The sequence below is a fragment of the Gobio gobio genome, assembly GCF_949357685.1.
Source record: "Gobio gobio genome assembly, chromosome: 5".
Lineage (NCBI taxonomy): Eukaryota > Metazoa > Chordata > Actinopteri > Cypriniformes > Gobionidae > Gobio > Gobio gobio.
In genome coordinates, this window is record NC_137101.1 from 1,349,290 (window position 1) to 1,356,251 (window position 6,962).

Here is a 6,962-nt window from a genome sequence, read left to right on the forward strand (position 1 = left end):
CTGGTCATATTCAAACATACGGCAGCACTCGCATGCATTGAACAAAGTTTACAAAGAGAGAATTATTTGAAAAATATGAGGGGAAAAAGGACGTTTACGGCACCCCTGCTCTCGTCAGTTTGTTTCTTTATTAGATTGTCATAGGTCACTCTGTTTAATTTTCAAGTGGTTAAACAAATTCGTGGTGTTCTCTTGCGTTGCAGCCACTACCATGTAGCAAATCTTGCACGTAGCATGTTTCTGCTCGTCGTCTAATTCCTCGAAGCCAAACTGTTCCCAGACAACGGAGTTGGTTTTTCCTTTTTTGCTCACCAAACGCTGCTGTAACTGCCCTCCTTCTGCCATCTTTACTCGCGCAGAGTTTTTAAATTCCAGCGGATGATATGCACACGAGACTCCCGATCTGAGAAAGTTTGTGGCTTCGGGAGGGGCGGATGAGCGCATGCGCGTTTCATTCAGAACGCAAGGCAAAATAATCGTTTTTTCTCGATTGTACTATTTTGGTGATCGTTGGGAGGCAAAATCGAAATCGAAATCGAAATTCGATTAATTGCACAGCCCTAACTGACACCTGACTTTGATTGGATTTTACTCCCCCTTACTCTCAATATTTTGACATTAGGGCACTAGCGTTTCGCTATCGACCTATGTTTCTGAACTTCAGACGCTGGTTTCGTCTCATTCGGACTAGCAGTTTTGAAGATATCAGCTAATGTTTTTTAAGCGCTAAATTGCAACGCTGCATAAAACCATACACCGAAACCTGGCAAGTCTGGTATCGTTGGACTCGGCAAGGATTCAGGAGACGAAAGAAGTTACTCCCATGAAAATAAGTCAACCACACCCAAAGTTATAGGCGTTTGAAAAAAAAATTACCCACTAGGTGGAGCTGTTTCGAAACTTCTCAGGCTCCTTCAGGGCATCGTGCTGATGACCCATACCGAGTTTCATAACAATCCGTTCACGTGTTCATAAAATACAGCATTTTAGAACATAATTCAAAATGGACGATATGGTAAAATTGGAAATCAGACGACTCGGCATGACGTCCCGAATCTAACGAGACCACTATAAGTTATAAGCAAAAACAGCCATTTTTCGTATCTCCAGACCGGTAGGTGGCGCTGCGCCGAAACGCTACATATCGCCTCAGGTCATGCTTGTGATGACATGTACCAAGTTTGGTTTGAATACGATAAAGCGTTGCGAAGATACAGCCTTAAGTGTATTTTCGCAACAGCTACGTAAAATTTGTTTGCGCGTTTTTCGAAAACGGCTTGAGAAATCAACTTGACTTCCATAACTTTTTGTCAGCACCGTCTGAAGATGATCTGGTTTAATTGAAAATGGCTGGAAAAATTTTATGACGGAAAATTACAATCGAATTGGCTTGAGCCAAGGAATCAAAGGGCAAAATTATATAATAAAAAACTGTGTCTCTATCCCTTAGGGGTCAAAAGTTATTAGCATAAACAGGAGTCGGTTTTCGGACAGGTGGTGGCACTAGAGGGATTGTTTTAGAGACTCCAAAATTGGTGTGGTTTATGTTGGGCCAGTCCTCTATCAGTGTGCCAAATTTCATAACTTTCCCGCAAACAGTTCTATGGGTTGCCATAGACTTCAATGGCGGAATAATAATAAGAAATAAATATAAAAATAAATATAAAATTCAATATATAATGGAGCCCAAATGATAAAGAAATCCAAAAAAAAGAACCAAGTCCTGCAATGGCCGCACGCAGGTTCAAGAGACGGCAAATGTTCCAGTTCTTTACAAGATACTTTCCATCCAATTTAGGGGCCCTTCAAGAATCCACACTCTTATATTCAACCTCCCAGGAGGTCAGAGGTAAACAAACGAGTGAGGGGAGTCCCGGTGCGTATATCTAGGGCTCTTTCTTTAAATAGAAAACTTAAACTGAATGGCCCGTCTGTTAAAGTGATCAACGCGAGACTTTTCTGGAACACACATGGGCAGGATTGGGGAAAGAGGGGCAGCTGACCTCCATTTCTCGTTTGAGGTAATGTTTAAAAATAGCACGGGGTGAGTTTGCCTGTGTGTGGGTTGTTTGAGGGGGTTAAAGAGCGGCGATGCGCACTCGAAAGGGGGCTTTTTTTTTTTAAAGTCATAATAGTGAGATAAAAGTCAAAAATATTACAAGCTAAGCACAATTATAAGATAAAATGTTGAAAATATGATTTTAAAAGTCCTTATTATTACATAACAAATCAAAAATATGATTTTTAAAGTCATAATAGTGAGATAAAAGTCAAAATATGACACGCTAAGCACAATTATAAGATAAAATGTTGAAAATATGATTTTAAAAGTCCTTATTATTACATAACAAATCAAAAATATGATTTTTAAAGTCATAATAGTGAGATAAAAGTCAAAAATATGACACGCTAAGCACAATTATAAGATAAAATGTTGAAAATATGATTTTAATATCCTCATTATTAGATAAAAAGTCAAAAATACGACAGGCTAAGTCATAATTATAAGATAAAATGTTGAAAATATGATTTTAAATGTCCTCATTATTAGATAAAAAGTCAAAAATATGATTTTAAAAGTCCTCATTGTTAGATAAAAAGTCAAAAATATGATTTTAAAAGTCATAATACTGAGATAAAAGTAAAAATATGACAAACTAAGCATAATTATAAGATAAAATGTTGAAAATATGATTTTAAAAGTCCTTATTATTAGATAAGACGAAAATACAACAGGCGAAGTCATAATTATTAGATAAAATGTTTAAAATAAGATTTTAAATGTCCTCATTATTAGATAAAAAGTCAAAAATATGATTTTAAAAGTCCTCATTGTTAGATAAAAAAGTCCTCATTGTTAGATAAAAAGTCAAAAATATGATTTTAAAAGTCATAATAGTAAGATAAAAATAAAAAATATGACAAGCTAAACATAATTATAAGATAAAATGTTGAAAATATGATTTTAAAAGTCCTCATTATTAGATAAAAAGTCGAAAATACGACAGGCTAAGTCATAATTATAAGATAAAATGTTTAAAATAGGATTTTAAATGTCCTCATTATTAGATAAAAAGTCAAAAATATGATTTTAAAATTCCTCATTGTTAGATAAAAAGTCAAAAATATGATTTTAAAAGTCATAATACGGAGATACAAGTTAAAAATATAACAAGCTAAGCATAATAAGATAAAATGTTGAAAATATGACTTTAAAAGTCCTCATTATTAGATAAAAAGTCAAAAATACAACAGGCTAAGTCATAATTATAAGATAAAATGTTTAAAACAGGATTTTAAATGTCCTCGTTATTTGATAAAAAGTCAAAAATATGATTTTAAAAGTCCTCATTATTAGATAAAAAGTCAAAAATATGACAAGCTAAGCATAATAAGATAAAATGTTGAAAATATGATTTTCAAAGTCCTCATTATTAGATAAAAAGTCAAAAATATAACATGCGCGATTTATTCGCTTCATTCGCGTCTGGTGTGAGGAAACTACACAAACCTTTAACCCGAGAGGTATGATTGCGAGATATGCTTTGCCGTTCTCATTGGAGTTCCTGAATAGCTTTAACTCTTCGGCCCCGAAGAATCTTTACCTTTCAACAACTCACTAGCTTCTTTTTTTCCCCCCCGACTTGTGTGTTATGTAAGCTCTGGATGCTGAAACAGAACAGAAGAATTCTTTCAAAGACACTGACAGGAGGGTTTCATTTGGTCGCTCAATATGAAAAACAGATGGTGAAGGTCATAAAACTGTACTTTTTTCAAATATCAATTTTTTAACTGAATAGTATTGATACAATACAACAGACAAGGAAACAAGACTGCAAGCCAGCATTTCTTTTAGTCCCTAATAGTAGGGGAAACTTAAATTAAATGCACCATTAGACCATCAAACAGCACAACACACGTGAAGTCTATATGGATCCCACTGGGAGCTCACGGTATTTACACTTTTTTTTGGGAAATGAAAGGTGGAGGGAATGAAAAGTCCATTGTGCTTTCAGCCATTTGAGCTTGTTTATAATACACTACACATAAAACAACATGGAAAGATGCACGTTTATCACGTTTAGAACTAGGGATTCACCGAATCCAGGGTTCGGGTTCGGATTCAATATCGGGCTTTTTGACGGGGTTCGGTTTCTGCCGAACCTCAGAATTTATTTCCACCGAACCCGAACCCTAGGCTTGAACTATGCGTGCCCCGAACCCTAGGCTTGAACTATGCGCGCCCCGAACCCTAGGCTTGAACTATGCGCGCCCCGAACCCTAGGCTTGAACTATGCGCGCCCCGAACTCTAGGCTTGAACTATGCGCGCCCCGAACCCAAGACTTGAACTATGCGCGCCCCGAACCCTAGGCTTGAACTATGCGCGCCCCGAACCCTAGGCTTGAACTATGCGCGCCCCGAACCCTAGGCTTGAACTATGCGCGCCCCGAACCCTAGGCTTGAACTATGCGCGCCCCGTACCCTAGGCTTGAACTATGCGCGCCCCGAACCCTAGGCTTGAACTATACGCGCCCCGAACCCTAGGCTTGAACTATGCGCGCCCCGAACCCTAGGCTTGAACTATGCGCGCCCCGAACCCTAGGCTTGAACTATGCGCGCCCCGAACCCTAGGCTTGAACTATGCACGCCCCGAACCCTAGGCTTGAACTATGCGCGCCCCGTACCCTAGGCTTGAACTATGCGCGCCCCGAACTCTAGGCTTGAACTATGCACGCCCCGAACCCTAGGCTTGAACTATGCGCGCCCCGTACCCTAGGCTTGAACTATGCGCGCCCCGTACCCTAGGCTTGAACTATGCGCGCCCCGAACCCTAGGCTTGAACTATGCGCGCCCCGTACCCTAGGCTTGAACTATGCGCGCCCCGAACTCTAGGCTTGAACTATGCGCGCCCCGTACCCTAGGCTTGAACTATGCGCGCCCCGAACCCTAGGCTTGAACTATGCGCGCCCCGAACCCTAGGCTTGAACTATGCGCGCCCCGAACCCTAGGCTTGAACTATGCGCGCCCCGAACTCTAGGCTTGAACTATGCGCGCCCCGAACCCTAGGCTTGAACTATGCGCGCCCCGAACCCTAGGCTTGAACTATGCGCGCCCCGAACCCTAGGCTTGAACTATGCGCGCCCCGAACGCTGGTCGAACGTAATGACGCCGCTGTTGAAAGTGAAAATGGAACTCATGAACAGAAAATGCGGCAGTAGCTACTTTAAGTCAAAAGAAGCCGATTCAAGTTGAGCTACGTGTTCAATTTACAATGCCGATTTGTTTAGTGATGACAAGGACCCTGAACAACAGCCGCTGTTAAAACATTTGCATATGAAACATCCGAGAGAATACGAGTTGTGCATGAAGGAATCTACAGACAGCAGCCAAAATGTATTTTATTTTACCGTGCAAACAGCCGCATATAGATCAGATAAAATATAAATAAAATGAATAAAATATATAGGCCTACACTAAATATTTTTCACTTAAATAATTACCAAATTAAGATGACAAAACCAAAATACACTGAATCCGTAAGCTTTGAAGAACCGGAATTAGGTAAATAGGTAGATAATATACTATATCTCTTTACATATATACTATTCTCTTAAAACTATCATTTCGTTATTTTTACTAACCCAAATAATGACTCATCAGCTAGGTTGCACGTGAGGGGGAAAAATAGGTTCCTTCCACTTAAGAGTTGAGCTCTTTTTATTTTAATATATCTCTTTACATAAATACTATTTTCTACTTTTAAAAAAATAACTTCGTTATTTTACTAACCCAGTGTTTTGTATGTGAATGCCGTTTCACGTGAATATTACCACAGGAGTGAAGCACAAAGCTTTGTTTAGCCTAGAAAGGAAATAATGGTCAGATAGCATTCCCTACACTGCTGTGGACGTTGTTTACTTCATTAATGTGTTTACTGTGATAATGGACTGCGGATGGGAGTAGGATTCGGTATTCGGTTTCGGATTCGGCCGAATCTTAACCAGTGGATTCGGTATTCGGCCGAACCCCAAAAATCTGGATTCCCTATTTAGAACTGCTAACTCAGCTAACAACACAGTTTAAAGTCACAATTAAATATATGATCTTTCGTGATGGAAGTGTAACAGATTATCGAAAAAAAAGCAATTTTTCGTATCTCCAGACCAGTAGGTGGCGCTGCGCCGAAACGCTACATATCGCCTCAGGTCATGCTTGTGATGACATGTACCAAGTTTGGTTTGAATACGATAAAGCGTTGCGGAGATACAGCCTTAAGTGTATTTTCGCAACAGCTACGTAAAATTTGTTTGCGCGTTTTTCAAAAACGGCTTGAGAAATCAACTTGACTTCCATAACTTTTTGTCAGCACCGTCTGAAGATGATCTGGTTTAATTGAAAATGGCTGGAAAAATTTTATGACGGAAAATTACAATCGAATTGGCTTGAGCCAAGGAATCAAAGGGCAAAATTATATAATAAAAAACTGTGTCTCTATCCCTTAGGGTTCAAAAGTTATTAGCATAAACAGGAGTCGATTTTCGGACAGGTGGTGGCGCCAGAGGGATTGTTTTAGAGACTCCAAAATTGGTGTGGTTTATGTTGGGCCAGTCCTCTATCAGTGTGCCAAATTTCATAACTTTCCCGCAAACAGTTCTATGGGTTGCCATAGACTTCAATGGCGGAATAATAATAAGAAATCTAACGCACCTTCGGTGCTTGGCCCCTAAATATAAAATTCAATATATAATGGAGCCCAAATGATAAAGAAATCCAAAAAAAAGAATATGTAACAGATTATCGAAAAAAAAAAAGAAATGTAGGGCGGGACATATGCATCGGTTGTTGATTGGATATTGAGAAGTGGGCGTGGCACTCATAAGTGTATGCAGATGAGCTTGAGCTGGCAGGGGCGGAGTTTAAGTGCTGTGCTGAATTGACCAAATTTGTGCTGCGTCCCAAT